This window comes from Pituophis catenifer, unplaced genomic scaffold (assembly GCF_029215685.1).
Source record: "Pituophis catenifer annectens isolate HBS135680 unplaced genomic scaffold, rPitCat1.0.hap2 SCAF_3, whole genome shotgun sequence".
NCBI classification, from domain to species: Eukaryota; Metazoa; Chordata; class Lepidosauria; order Squamata; family Colubridae; genus Pituophis; species Pituophis catenifer.
The window spans coordinates 97,237,074-97,253,557 of NW_027256883.1; the positions used below are offsets into that span (position 1 = coordinate 97,237,074).

General features: G+C 42.5%; 1 protein-coding gene across 1 annotated transcript in view; it reads right to left on the reverse strand.

Moving 5' to 3' along the window:
• PFDN1 (prefoldin subunit 1) overlaps positions 1-16,484 on the reverse strand; it is a 56,679-nt gene that overhangs the window by 3,520 nt on the left and 36,675 nt on the right. The gene's annotated exons all lie outside the window — the stretch shown is intronic.

Below are 16,484 nucleotides of genomic sequence, written 5' to 3' on the forward strand. Positions count from 1 at the left end.
ACACACACACGAAGACAGACATGCATACATGCACAGATCCTGCACTCTTTCCACAGCCTCCCTGCACTTGCACACTCACTAGCCCCCCCGCCCCATGCTCTTCCCATGATCCCTCACCCACAGGGAGACAATCCTCCCTAAACCTCTTTTCCTTGGCCTCCCTGCATTTGCACACCATAGTCCCCCTACAATCACATGCACCCTGTGCCCAAATTCCCCAGCCTTTCTAAGCTTGCACCACTGAGCACCCCCTCCTTCTCATACATGGCCTATGTTGGTCCTCCCCACAACCCTTTGCATCACCCCTACACTTCTGACCTTGGAGCCCCTCTGCTTCTTTCTTAAAGACCCACACATCTGGGATTAGACAATCAGGACTGCCACTACTACCTGATGTGGTCACATGACATCACATTTCACCACATCGCTTAGCAACACCAATCCCAGTCCCAGTAGCAGTTTTAATGTAAGGACTACCTATATATGTGTTTATTCTGCCAAATATTAAACTAGATTGGTGGACCTTGGATTCCTGTTTAAGTATAAAATAAGCCTTGTCACTGGGAATTTTGCCATTATATTGCCTTTGTATTGATTTATGTTATTCAAATTTATATGGCCACCCATCTCACAAAAAGCAGCACACAACAATAGAATAAAACAATATATAAAATCATTATAAACATATAAAAACATTATTAAAAATTCAAATATTACAAAAATTAAATATACAAACTACATGGAGTAAATATATTAACTACAGAAGAGTCATCTAAGAATGTCTCTGATTCCTTGGGATCCCCAGGCCATGTGACATAATCAGTTCTTGAGGAACTGCTGGAACATTAACAGATATGGAGTTAACCTGACTTGGTATCTGCAACATGGCTGATGTAATTGGGGAGAGGGAGTCCCTCAGAAGAACCCAGTCCCATGCCATTAAAGTCTTTAAATGTTAAAAACAGCACCTTAAATTGGATCTGGAAGCAGGCTGGCAGCCAATGCAGCTCATGCATCAGAAGTATGATATGTGCTCTTCTGGAGATTGCCCATTCTGCTACATTCAGTATGGTATATTCAGTACCAGTTGAAGATTCCAGATACTCTTCAATGGCAGCTGCATGTAGAGCTCATTACAGGGAGTCCAATCTGCAGGTGATTAGGACATGAGTGACTGAGCAGAATCTCCTGATCCAGAAATGGGCACAACTGGAGCACTAGATGAAGTGGTGCAAAGGTCTCCAAGCCACAACTGCCAACTTGAACAAGAATTCTGAATCTAGAAGGAACCCCAGATTGAGCAACAGGTCTGTTTGGCAGGGGAACCTGTAGGAGGGCCGACACAATCTTGTAAATCTGGAAGTACAAACTTCCCAACTGCCATTTTTAACTGCTTTTTCATTAGATCCACCAGAATGGAATTGTCTAAAGAAATGTCAGAGCTGCCATGCTTCGCTCACACCTATGCTTCGCTAGATGCCAGTCTGTCATAAGCCATGAGGGGAGAGAGCAGGGGCAACAAGCGGGGAGATTGAAAGGAAGATAGAGGGAAACCGAAAACAATCTTCGTGCCATCCGACTGCGTCCCAAGACTGCGGACCTGGGAATGGAATATTAACACCTCTGCATCTGGCCAACCTTCGCAGGGACAGTTACCAAAACATCTTCTTCAAATATGACTGGACAATGCAAGATAACAGGTAGGGTGGACCAGAGAAGAGAAAGTTAACTAGGGAATCTTTGTGCGCAAACTGTTAATTCTGGCTTCGCTCACTATAATCACTTGGCTTTTAGTAAAAGTAACCTTTTCGCTGCGAAGAGTCCAGATTTTTTTTCCTAAGGGACCAAGCTGGGCCAGATCTGACAAGAAGCTTCCTATATAGCTATATGACAGCATCTCTAAGGGTACTCATACTGGATTGGCCTATTACCTAAACACAAACAGATTCATTTATACATAAAGCGCTGGAACCAGATGCTTGGATATGATGCACTTGCCTTGAATAAAACCCTCTGATGTAATGTCTTGTGACTTTTACCTCAAAATAAATAAATAAATAAAAAGACCTGGCTTAGAATGTCTTATAAATACTTATAAGTTACTTACTTTACTTATAAATTTCTAAAGTTAACCTTTCTCATTTTTTACATTCCTCTGACATGCTTCAGGAAAATGATCTTGTGACTTATGATAGCATACTAGTTTATTTGAATTCTTTCCTTGGCCTCAAGAAGGAGAAAACAGCTTGTATCCCAAAATGAGATATCAGACAGGACCCATGAGATTACTGTGGCCTGAACTGAGCTGCTATAGTTGCTGTAAGCATTAGGATTTTTAAATGCCTCGTTGGTCTCAAAGTAACTAAAGAATCATTTTTTAGACTTTTTAAAAACAAAGACTGTGAAATGTAATTAACATATTTAGAAAATACATAGTTTACTTTCAAAACTTAATCAAAAGATTTATAATAAATCCGACATTTACACATCGTAAATTAAAACTATAAATATCTCTTACATAAGCTGTTTTTAATTGAATTCAAATGGCACTATCTTAAAAGGTTAATAGTGAGCACACAAAGTATGCTATTGCAAACTCAAATTTATACATGTGAAAAAATTAGGAATAAATAAGCAAATATGCTCAGTAATATTAAGTTTTCTTTATATGTATTTCTCTCCCTTTAAAGCTACTGATACTTATAAATGCTCCAATTGCTTCATGTTCTTCTTCAGAGAAAGGCTGGCTATATGACAGGCCAAGATCTGAACATTTAACAAACATCAGATGAAAATAAACCAGGGAAGAACCCAATCACATTTCTTCATACTCCAAACTCTGTCCAAGTTGTCTGTGTTATAAGGCATATAAATAAGCAATTTTAGATAGACTGATATGACCAAATTATTTATTTGTCTAGTGGCTTCACTAATCTGTCAAGGCAGTTATCTCCAGTGATGGATCTTAAGTGGATTTTCTGTCTTCTGGGAAAATTTAAAGACAGGGCAGTTGGAATCAAAGTTTTCACTAAAAACACTGTAAATCTGCCAACTGGATGGCAATTAGCCTAGGTCCCCATTTTACTGAACTGTGCAGACTTGTCCTGAGATAATTTGTACACCGGGTCTACTATTCATTTGTTCCTAAAAGAGTAACACTGATATTCAGATGTATTTTTTGCCACTGGTTTCCTTTATTTAACTGCATTATTATTTCAATCAATTTAACATTATTACATTATCATACTCCTAATTTAGATTAGATTAACAGAGTTGGAAGGGACTTTGTAGGTCATCTAGTCCAACCCCGCCCAAGCAGGAGACCCTACACCATTTCTGACAAATGGCAGTCCAATCTCTTCTTGAAAGCCTCCAGTGATGAAGCTCCCACAACTTCTGAAGGCAAGCTGTTCTATTGGTTGATTGTTCTCACTGTCAGAAAATTTCTCCTTATTTCTAGGTTGAATCTCTCCTTGATCAGTTTTCATCCATTATTCCGTGTCTGACCTTCAGGTGCCTTGGAAAATAGCTTGACCCCTTCCTCTCTGTGGCAGACCCTCAAATATTGCTGTCATGTCTTCTCTGGTCCTTCTCTTCAGTAGACCAGCCATGCCCAGTTCCTGTAACCGTTCTTCATATGTTTTAGTCTCCAGTCCCCTAATCATCCTGGTTGCTTTTCTCTGCACACTTTCTAGAGTCTCAACATCTTTTTTTATAGTGTGGTGACCAAAACTGGATGTAGTATTCTAGGTGTGGTCTTACTAAGGCTTTATAGAGTGTTATTAGTACCTCACTTGATCTTGATTGTATCCCTCTGTTAATGCAATTTAGGACTGTGTTGGCTTTTTTAGCTTCCACTGTACAGTGTTGGCTCATATTTAACTGGTTGTCCACTAAGACTCCGAGATCCTCTCACAGTTACTGCTATTAAGCCTGGTTTCAATAAGTCTGTATGTGTACTTTGGGTTTTTCTTGCCTAAGTGTAACACTTTATGTTTCTCTACGTTGAACTTCATTTTGTTAGATAGGGCCCAGTGTTCAAGTCTGTCAAGATCCATCTGGATCTTGAGCCTATCTTCTAGGGCAGGGGTAGGCAAACTTGGCTCTTTTACACCCTGTGGACTTCAACTCCCAGAATTCCTAAGACAGCTTGGCTGACTCAGGAATTCTGGGAGCTGAAGTCCACAAGGTGTAAAAGAGCCAAGTTTTCCTACCCTGTTCTAGGGTGTTAGCTATTCCTGCCAGCTTAGTATCATCTGCAAATTTTTAAGCTCCCCTTCTATTTCCTCATCTATGTCATTTATGAAGATATTGAAGAGTACTGGCCCTAAGATGGAACCTTGTGGTAACCCACTGCTTACTTCCCTCCATGTAGACGTAGACCCATTAAGAACTACTCATTGAGTACGGTTTGTCAGCCAGCTATAAATCCATCTGGTGGTGATGTATCTATCCCACTTTTTTCTATCTTACCAAGAAGTAAGTTGTGGTCTATTTTGTCGAATGCCTTGCTGAAGTCTAAGTATATTATGTCCACAGTATTTTGCTGGTCTACTAATTTAGACACTATGTTGAAGAATGAAATAAGATTGGTTTGGCATGATCTTTCTCCCAATCTTTACAAAATAGATAACACTAATATGTATGGCTGGATATATGTAATATATATTTCCTGAGTGAAACCTTTTCTTCTATAAGATTGTTAAAATAATGATGTACTTGAATTGCCTCAACAAATCACACTGAAGACAGGTTACTTAATATATCTACACTAATCATGCTAATCTTTTTGATACACTCATCTTATATTTTAGTAGCCCACCAGTAGACAGATCAGGAGTCAACTGCACAGGAAGGAAAATCTACTTTTATTTCAGATTGGATTATAGCAAGGGTATCAAACCTGTTCACATCATGAATGTATCGTGAACATCGGCCATATCATGACATATTGCAATGTTTTTTGCCTTTGCCGAGCTGGGGTGGTCATAGCCTGCGTGGGCCACCAGTCTGACAGGCCTGGATTATAGTAACAGAAAGTTGCAAATCTGATTATGCTGTACCTCTGCCTTTTTTTATATTCATGTAAATTAGAGAGGTGAGTATCTGAGCTTCTTCCATATATTTTCTGCTTGTTGTGGACTTAGAATATGTTCTTCCTCTTATCACTACAAGCAGAGTAAACCAGATTAAAAAGCAAGGTGTGAATCAAGCAGGAATTTATGATTCATATACCTGAAACTTGAGGCATGATTATCAATTATGATTCAGAGCTTTGTCAGCTTTAGCTGTTTAACTGCCTTATTCAGTCAGTTCAAGAACAGTGGGTGGGGCTAAAATAATAATCTGCTAAGATTTTTTTTTTGTTTTGTGTAGTAGTTGATGAGAAAAAGGAAAGATTAGTTAGAATGAGCAATTATATACTATGGGTTCTGAGACCATTACAGTTGGAAAGCAAATTCCTACCATCGAGTAACCAGATATGTTAGAGTTCAACTGCTATAATCCCATTAAAAAAGGAGAAAATTATGACCATCTGACTATCGCAGTGAGAGGGTGATTGGGACATTGATCCTGCAGAGGTGCTCAAAGGCCTGGGACCCCTCCCACTGTGGTGAGAGAACAGTGGAGGCCAACTGTTCTTTCCACATGGTTCTACCATCTCCTTTACCAACTTTTACAGAACTTTATTGGAGCCCACCCGGATTCCAGTTCCATTTAGTCTTCTTAGTGGATGTATTTGGCGGCTGAGCTAATTGCACTGCGAGATGCCCCCCTCTCGCAGACGTGGCCCTCCACATTATCAAGGGCCTACCTCAAGGACAGGTTTTGGGACCCGGAGAGGTAGCATGTTTCAAAGCGGGGATTGAGGGGTTTTTTAATTAGGGCTTTTAATAATTTTTTGAGAGGAACTGGGAGGGTGACCAAGGAGGATGGGGGGGGGGTAATCCACCAAGGTCGGGGCCGAGCCCAGCACGGGGGTAACAGTTTGCAGGGTGCTGGACGAGGGATTGGGGAGGGGATGGTGGGCTACCTTAATGAGGGATGTACCATCAGCACGGTGGATGGGAGGGGCAAATATGGTGGGAGCAGGGGACCATATCATGTGTCGGGGGTGCGCACTCGCTACTTGAGAGCAATTGTGCGCCTCGGTCCCCAAGGCTCCTCTCGGATACTAGGTGGCACAGTTACTCAGGACCTGGGCATCCGGCTGATGCTGTGCAATGCCAGGTCCATGGTAAATAAGGCCTCCCTCATTTACGATCTTATTCAAGAGGGGGGAGCAGACCTGGCGGGTATTACGGAGACCTTGTTGGGCCCAGAGGGAGGGGTCCCTCTAGTTGAGATGTGCCCACCAGGCTTCAGAGCATTCCATCAGCCGAGGGCCCAGGGGAGGGGCGGGGGGGGGTAGTGGTTATTTTATTTGTTTATTTTAATATTTTTTATTGAATTATAAACAAAAATATGAAAACAATACAATGACAAACAAAATCCCACCACCTACATACCCACACCACATTCTACATATATGTTTTAGTCATCAACAGAATATATAAATTAGTAAAGAAGTAGTAAATTCTTGGTTCAAGTGTTTTAAATTAAAGATAATCTTGCATCTTCCCTGTATTCGTCTCCTATTTTTAATTTTTCACCTTATTTTCTATCATCTACATTTGTACTGATTTTCCTTTCCAGCCATTGGTACTATCGGTGCCACACAAGATAGTATTCACTTTCTTCCTTATCCTGGAGTTCCAGCGTCAATCTATCCATTTCGGCACATTCTGTTATCTTTGAGATTATTTTATCTTTGGTTGGGAGTTGATCTAATTTCCAATTTTCAGCAAACAGTAATCGTGCTGCTGTCAGAATATGTATAATAAAATATTTTGTCTCTTTGGTGTATTGTGCTGTTATCATGCCAAATAAAAAGAATTCTGGAGTGTTTTCTACTTGTGGGTTTGTTATTTCCTCAATAGTTTCCTTTATGTCTTGCCAGTATTGTTGGGCCTTCGTACATTTCCACCAAGCATGGTAATATGTCCCCTTTTTTGTTTTACACTTCCAACAGAGTGAGGAGGCGTTCGGGTATATTTTGGCTAATCTGGCTGGTGCTAGGTGCCATCTGTAAAACATTTTGATAAGGTTCTCTTTATAGGATGTGTCTCTTGTCATTTTAATGTTTTGTTTCCACAATTTCTCCCAATTTGCCAATTGAATGTTGTGCCCTATGTCCCTAGCCTATCTTATCATATTTTCTTTTACTGTTTCTTCTAATAATTTGTATCTAAGAAGATAGTTATATATTTTGGTTATCAGCTTTTGTTCTGCCCCTTGTAAAATCTTGTCCAATTCATTCAGATTAATCGAGATTCCATATTGTTTTTTGTCTGCTATGTGTCTTGAATGTATTTGGGTATAGGGCCACCAATCAATATTTATGCCAGAATTTTGAAGTTGCTGTCTTGAGATGAGTTCGCCTTCCTGGTTTAATAAGTCTTGGTACCGCATCATCTTTCCTATTTCGAGAGTGTTTGGATATATCAATGCCTCCATTGGGGACCACCATTTTGGTACCCTGGTATAATGATATTTCTTAATTTCCTGCCAAATCTTAAATAGTGAAGCTTGAATTATATGACGTTGGAAATACATGTGTTGTTTGTCCAGTCCGTCCCATAAGAAAGCATGCCATCCTTGTATTAAATCGAAGCCTTCTAAGTATAGGATTCTTTTGTTGTCCAGTTTCATCCATTCTTTAATCCAGGTCAGCCCTGATGCCTTATAGTAGAGTTCCTAATCTGGTATTGCTAGGCCTTCTTTGTCTCATGAATCCTGTAAAGCTTTGATCTTAATTCTGGCCTTCTTTCCCTGCTATATATAATTCATTATTGTTTTGTTGAGGTTCTTGAAAAAAATCTCTTCCGGGGTGTATTGGTATTACTTGGTATAGGTATAATACTCTTGGTAATATGTTCATTTTTATTGAGGCAATTCTGCCCATCAGCGACAGTTGTAATCTGTTCCAAATTTCCAAGTCTTTTTTGATTTGTTTTAATAATTTAGTATAATTGTCTTCTTTAATTGTAGTTGCTTTTGCTGTCAACCAAATACCTAAATATTTTCTTTTCTTTACTATTTGGATTCCTAGTTCTTCTTCTAATTTCAACCTCTGTATCTGCGTCATATTTTTCGTCAGTACTTTCGTTTTCTGTTTATTTATTTTGAGGCCTGCAACTTCCCTGTATTCCTCTATCATTGTCATCAGCCTGGGTCCAGATAGTGTTGGGTTTTCCAATATGAAAATCACGTCATCTGCGAAGGCAAGCAGTTTATACTCCTCTCCCCGGATCTTGAGACCTTTAATGTCTTCCTCCTTCCTGATTTCGGTTAGTAAGACTTCCAATGCTATTATAAATAATAGGGGTGACATGGGGCATCCTTGTCGTACTCCTTTCTGAATGTCAAAAGTTTGTGTCATGTCACCATTTATTGAGATTTTGGCTGTTTGGTAGTAGATTTTTCTTATCAGTTTGAGAAATTTCTCTCCACAGTTTATCGACTCAAGTTGTATTGTAAGAAAGGACCAATTTAAGTTATCAAAGGCCTTCTGGGCATCGAGAGATATTAGGGCTACTTCCTTGTCTATCTTCTGATCGTAATATTCCAAAATGTTTATAATCGTTCTCAAATTGTTTTTGGTCTGTCTCCTAGGTATAAAACCATTTTGGTATGAATGTATGTATTTATGAATTATTACTTTGAGTCTCTATGCCAGTATTGACATAAATAGTTTATAATCCACATTGAGTAATGAAATGGGTCTATAGTTTCTAACTTGGGTCGGGTCTGAGTCTTCTTTGTGTATTAATGTAATAATGGTTTCTGTCCATGATTTTGGAATTTCAGCTGTCGATAATGCTGCATTGAAAACTTGTAGCAATGTTTCATCTATTACTTGTTGGGAGTGTTTGTAAAATTTGGTAGGAATTCCATCTGGTCCTGGGGTTTTATTATTCTTTTGTTTTTTGCGGACTTCGATCAGTTCAAACATTGTTATGGGCTGGTTCAGAGTCTCTCTGTGTTCTTCTTTGAAGTGGGGGGTAGCGGTTAATATTAAAGAAGGTCTTGGTCCGAGGGAGACCACTGTGCCACAGATTGCCGGATGTGAGTCCCTCTTTGTGAGATGGGTCATGGGGTTCAGATGGGCTTGTTGCTTACGTACCTGGCTGCCTGTCGCGTGGCAACGGCCCTGCCTGAGCTACTCGATGTGATAGCCACGGTGGCAGTTGATACACCCAGGCTTATGGTCATGGGTGATTTCAACTTGCCATCCGTTGGTGAAACGTCGGAGATGGCTCGGAAGTTCATGGCTTCCATGACGGCCATGGACCTGACCCAGTTAGTTCAGGGCCCCACTCATAGGGGGGGGACACACACTGGACTTGACTTTTGTCTCTGGCCAGTGGTTGAGTGCTCTTGTTATAGGGGATATAGACATGAAACCCTTGTCATGGTCAGATCACTCACTCCTTCGTCTGGACCTTCGAACCGCGACACCCCGCCACAGGGAGGCGGAGCCAATTAGATGGGTCCGCCCCAGGCGCCTGATGGATCCTGAGAGGTTCCAGATGGAGCTTGGGCCATTTCCTGAGGATCTGGCACACAACTCGGCCGAAGACCTGGTGGCTGCCTGGGATCGGGCGGCTGCTGGGGCCCTGGATCGAGTCGTGCCTTTGCGGCCTCTGACCCAGTGCCGATCCCTTGCGGCTTCCTGGTTTACCGAGGAGTTGAGGGAGATGAAGCGCCGGAAAAGACGCCTGGAGAGTGGTTGGAGGGCCAGTCTCGCTGAATCTGATCGAACACTGGTAAGGTCGCATATTAAGACCTACCTAGTGGCGATAAAGGCGGCAAAGTTTAATTACTTTTCCGCTCTTATTGCGTCATCAGAGAATCGTCCGGCTGCCCTGTTCAGGGTGACCCGCTCCCTGCTCCACCCGGGAGCGCGGGAGGACCCCCTGGAAGGCAGGGCCAAGGATTTCGGACAATATCTGTATGACAAAATCGCTCAGATCCGGGGGGATTTGGACTCTGACTGGGTAGATCCGGGCAGGGTGGCAAGGAATAGCCTTGAGAATGTTATCTGGGAAGAGTTTGACTCTGTGACCCCTGATGACGTGGACAGGATTCTGGGGAGACTTAGTGTGGCCACATGTTTACTGGATCCGTGTCCCTCCTGATTAGTACTGGCTTCCCGGGAGGTTACACGAGGCTGGCTCCAGGGAATTATTAACGCTTCGTTGAGTGAGGGTTACTTCCCCACGGCCTTGACAGCCTCTTGGTGGTGAGGCCTCTCAAGAAGCCTTCCCTGGACCCGGCAGTGTTAGCCAACTATCATCCTATCTCCAACCTTCGCTTCGTGGCGAAGGTTGTCGAGAGTGTGATCGTGCGACAGTTTCCACAGTACCTGGAGGAAACGTCTTATCTAGATCCATTCCAGTCGGGTTTCAGGCCCAGGCACAGCACGGAAAAGGCATTGGTTGCGTTGGTCGATGATCTCTGGAGGGCTCGGGACAGGGATTATTCCTCTGTTCTGGCCCTGTTAGAACTCTCAGGGGCTTTTGATACCATTGACCATGGTATCATGCTGCACCGGTTGGAAGAGTTGGGGATGGGGGGCACCATGTTACGGTGGTTCTCCTCCTTTCTCTCAGACCGGTCGCAGTTCGTGTTGGCAGGGGGGAAGAGATCGACCTCGAGGCCTCTTATATGTGGAGTGCTTCAGGGTCGGTCCTCTCGCCCCTTCTGTTCAACATTTATGTCAAGCCGCTGGGTGAGATCATCTGTGGCTTTGGGGTGAAGTACCATCAGTACGCTGATGACACCCAGCTGTACATCTCCACCCCAGGCCACCCCAACGATGCCCTTGAAGTGATGTCCCAGTGCCTGGAGGCTGTGCAGATCTGGATGGGGAGGAACAGGCTTAAGCTCAACCTTTCCAAGACTGAGTGGCTGTGGTTCCCGGCATCCCGATATAGTCAGTTGACTCCATCACTGACTATCGGGGGCGAGTCTTTGGCCCCCGCGGAGAGGGCACGCAATCTGGGGGGAGTCCTGGATACGCAGCTGTCCTTGGAGGAACATCTGATGGCTGTAGCCAGGGGACCTTGTCAGGTTCGCCTGATTCGCCAGTTGTGGCCCTTTCTTGATCGGGATTCCCTGTGCACAGTCACTCATGCCCTCATCACCTTGTGCCTGGACTACTGCAACGCTCTCTACATGGGGCTCCCCTTGAGGAGCACCCGGAGGCTCCAACTGGTCCAGAATGCGGCCGCACGGGTAATCACGGGAGCCGCCTGGCGCTCCCACATAACACCGCTCCTGCATGAGCTGCACTGGCTCCCAGTGGTCTTCCAGGCGCGCTTCAAGGTATTGGTTACCACCTATAAAGCGCTCCATGGCATAGGACCTAGTTATCTTCGAGACCGCCTGCTGCTACCGATGACCTCCCACCGACCTGTGCGCTCCCACAGAGAGGGCCTCCTCGGGGTGCCATCAGCCAAACAATGCAGGCTGGTGACCCCCAGGGGGAGGGCCTTCTTTGTGGGGGCACCTACCCTCTGGAATCAGCTGCCCCCTGATATAAGGAGAATCCAAGACCTCGGTGCCTTCCGCCGTGCCCTTAAAACTTTCTTTTTTCAGCAAGCCGGGCTGGCTTAACATATTTTTTAACACATTTTTAATTTTTAATTGGTTTGTTATCTTAAATTGGGGCCAAATTAATATATATCCTTTTAATTGTTTTTTAATGTTTGCATTGTATATTTTTATCTGGCTGTACACCGCCCTGAGTCCCTCGAGAGAAGGTGCAGTATATAAATTCGAAATAAAATAAAATAAAATAAAATAAAATAAAATAAAATAAAATAAAATAAAATAAAATAAAAGTGTAATAATGCATAGATTTTAATTTCATTTATAATTGTAAATTAGTAAATAGGGAACAAGGATCTAAGCAGCACTACTGGCTTCACAGGCATCCCTTTATTGTGAACAGTTAGAAAACTAGTTAATAGCAGCCACAAAATTAAAAGTTTTAGAATGAAATTCCCTTAGTACCAGTAATTGGAAAAGGGGAGAAAACAGCATTGGTGGCCTTTGTGGATGATCTCTGGCAAGAGTGGGATAGGGATGGTATATCCATCCTTGACCCCTTGGTGGCTTTTGATACCATTGACCACAATATCCTTTTGGGTTAACAGCAGAGTCTAGAGGTGAATGGTGTAATATTGTGCTGATTCAGCTTCCTTTCTACAAGACCTTGCTGGTATTAATAGGGAGCGAGAGGTTCAGCTCACAGTTACTCCTCTGTGGGGTGCTGCAGGGCTTGGTATTCTCCCCGCTCCTTTAGCATCTACATGGAACTGCTGGATAAGATCATCTAACACCATAGCATGAGATTTTTTCAGTATGCAGATGATATTGAGCTTCAGATCTTCATCCCTGGTGATCCAAGTGATGCTGTGGCTGCCCTTTCACAGTGCCTGAAGGCTGGGGGGTCTGGATGGAGGACAACAGGCTTCAGCTGAATCCTGGTAAGACAGAATGGCTGTGGATTCAATGGGCCCCTGGATTTGGATGTTTATCATCTGTAGTCCACGACAGGACTAAGCCCTTATCTGGATCGCAAGATCCTGTGCACAGACCCTGGTCATCTCTCAGTTGGATTACGGCAAAGCACTCTACATGGAGTTACCCTTGAAGAGTATTTAAAAACTACAGATGATGCAGAATGCAGTGGGATATGCAGTTCTGGGTGCATAGGGTGGTATATATAACACTGCTTTTGCATGAGCTGCACTAGTTACACCAGTTTACTTCCAGGTCCAATTCAAAGTGTTTGTTATTACCTTTAAAACCCTATATGGCATGGGTCAAGGTATCTGAGGAGCTGTCTCAGCTCAATGAGATTAGTCTGCTACGAGCCCCAAGCCCCAAATAATTCTGGCCAGGTGGGTCAAGAAGAACCCTGACCCTGCATAACACGCTACAACCAGAAATGGTTTTGCTGGTTGGCTCAGAGCCTCAGTGGAGGTGCTCACTGCTGGAAGTGGCTGATCCAGTAAGTAGTAGAGTTCATGCCTGATGTAAGTTAAAAATTAGAACTTACTGAATGTACAGGAAACAAGACATGAAATATTGAAATAATCTATTAAAAACAAAAAAAGAATGCTGGCAAGAAAAAGCATTATACGGTCATGCAGCAGAAGCAGAAGCAGTCTTTCTTTCTCTCCCCCAAACTCTGCCTCTGTGGATTCCAAATCCCAGCCAGGGCAGCGGCTGCTCTAGGAATGTGCTTCCCACTCTATGGTGACGGTCGCTGGAGGCCTCCCCTTCCCACCTGCTCCTCTCCTCTCCAATCGGCGCGAGACACCGGGTAGCTGCGCCAAGGGCAGCCACAACAGACACAGCTCGGCCGACCCAGCCATGGCTAATGCTCCTCATCTGTGGCTGAGCTTGGCCGTAGGGGACCGCCGGGTGTCCACAGGCGGTGGCAACAGCAACACCTGCAGCGTTCCAGCCATCGCCGCTGAGACTTGCGCCCAGCTGCGGGACACGCCAGGCCTGCCATTGTAGTCCTCTGCGACTGCCCACCAGACATGGAGGCCTCTTTGCTGCTGGTGGCCGCCCTGCCAACGAAGCCCTGGGGCAGCGATGCTTGCGCTGGGGCCTGCTGTGGCAGGCACTCCATAGCGCGGGCTATGCAGACGCGGCACTTGGGCATGGGGGCAAGAGCGGGCGGGCCATCACCATGGTGCAGGAGCAAGCTGCTCCTCTACAGTCGGTGCTGCAACTGGCGAAAGGGGTGCAGGGCGCAGGAGTTCGCAGGGATGTGGCTCCCTTGGGAGGGTTGGGGGGGTGAGAGACCTGTGTGTGCGTGTGTGAGAGAGGGGAGGCTTATTTTCAAGGGAGGGCGTATATTTAGGCCCACCCCAAAAATCAGGCGTGGCCTTATTTTCAGGACATGTCCTTTTTTGGGGGGAAACACAGTAAAAATCAAAACTGAAAGAAACCAGCTACGGTGGTCTCACTGTGTGCCATTCCAAAAATTTCAGACAGCACTCAGAATATCTGCACGCTGACAAAATTTCAGTCTGTCAATTACAAAAGGCTATACTGCTTGGCTCTGCAAATATACTTACATTCTGACATCCTAGATTCTTGGAAAGAACTCAGTGTATATGAAGGCTAACAGCAGATAAAAGATCTGGCAGCTGTGATTTCACATTGCTGCGTATAATAATTATCTTCACCCACCAGTTCTCAATAATACATGCTCTTATTTTACTTGAAATTATAGCCATAACAGAGAAAAGTTAATAACAAAGATATTATGTGGATATGTGACACTTTTTATTACTTCAAATCATTTAATAAAATATGGTACCTATCTTACGGTAAAGCATAAGCAGCAAATTTAAATCTAGAATAGTATAATTAAATACTATTAATTATATCCATAGGCTGGAACTATCATGGCAAAAACAGTTTCAAAGCAACATAGAAAGAATGAGATCTTTCCTATTGTTTCATAGTGCAAGAATTCTGGTTAAAGAGGAAAATGCTCTTAGCTTTATCACTTCTGTACATAAGAAGCATAAATAATAATGAGACTCTCAAACATGAAAAGATTCAAAAAAACAGGAAAACCATTTATCAAAAATGCCAAAGGTTGAACCTCCTTCACATTGCAAAATCAATCCAGCAAGTTACAGCCATCTCATAGCAACCTCCTTCTGTTTGTTATTTTTAGCTACCTAGTCTGACAACACCCAGCAACTAAACAAGCTCAGAATAGTACAGAACAGAGAAATTATCTCCCACTAACAATAAAAACACACAGCCCTAATCACTTCCTTTCATAAGGATGAATTGATATTTTCCTTGTCCTTAGAGCATCCCACATTGTTTTCCCTGAAATATGACATTTAAATACAAAATAAAATTAGATAACACTTTCTTCAAACTATATTTTGCTTACTTGTCAATTATGTTTATTAAAATGAAAGATTTTAAAATATATTTTTCTCCTAACAACTACTATTTTTCAGGCTGCTCAAAACAAACCTCTTTCCCTTTAGAATTATAGTCATGATGCTTATGTGTATGTTAAAAAAATCAAAGTTCATTGGCTGTTTTTCTAGTGATCAAGACTAAGAAGTGGATATACAAATGATAAATTTGCATAATGCAATGGTACAACTAATAGCATTTGGGACAGGGCTTGTTTCAGTAAGGAACAATTTAGCAAACAGAAGCCAAGTCGATATTTCTGTATTCTCACAGGGACTTACCAAAGAGGCCCAGGAACAATTTCTGACTTTCACAATTCACTGTGAACTATACATGTCAGATTGACTTGCAAAATTTCCTATAGACTACATCAAAATTACTTGTGTTTTGAGTCTGCTAAAAGAAAGGGCAGACAAATTTACTGTGCACCTCACAGAAGGAAATGATCCAAATTTCAAGCAAAATCTCAGAGCTGCTTTTGAATATTTGGCAGAAAAGCAACAGCAAATTAAGAGATTTGCAAGCTGAAACAAGGTAATCAAAGTGTTCTTAATCCATATTAAGTTTTAATTATTTACCAAAGATGAATAGCATTATTTGGATTTGAGAGACCAAAGACTTGTTGATGAAATGAGAGATGAATTAAGAAGATAAGGTATCTCAAAGAATTTAGAAGAACTGTTCTACAACTGGCTCTTAACTGACTGGCATTTGGTATGTACGGGTTACGGGTTGGGGTAGGGATAGGGATAGCAGCCATTAAGAAAACATGAACTTAGCAAAAAGAGGCAGGAGAAGATGAGGAGGAACCTCAAAATTGCTCTGCCTTAACTCTCTTCAATAAGAGAGAGGAACAGCAAACTAAGCTTTCAAGATTCTGTTACGCTACACTATAAAAATAGAGCTCCTATGGTTATGAGATGTCCATTTTCTGATCCTGCCTCCTCAATGGGCTAAGGGAAAAGAAAAAGAAAAAACTGTTGTGGGAGCAGGTAAGTAAAATTACATATACTTTCTAAAGTATATGAGGCAGCCTACAATAAATAAGATCGGGGGGGGGGGGGGGGGAGGAGCTAGAAAACTCTCAAGAGCTTTGGGCACTTTGTCTTTGATGAGAGGCTTCTTCTTATGTTTCCAGAATTAGCAATGTAACATTTGCACTAAAATACCACAGAGGGAAAGTTCCTATACTAATCCAATTAAATTATTAACTTTTAGTTATGAAAAAGATGGATATTTACTTTACATCAACTATCTGAAAATTAACAAGTAACAATGTTAACAAAATTATCTTTGCTATATATTTTGGAGCTCTATAATTCAAAATTCTTTAATAAAGGCAATATGATAGAACATGTTAAGAACATTGAATCTTATGTTTTCCAAAACCATATAACATTGGTTTTAGA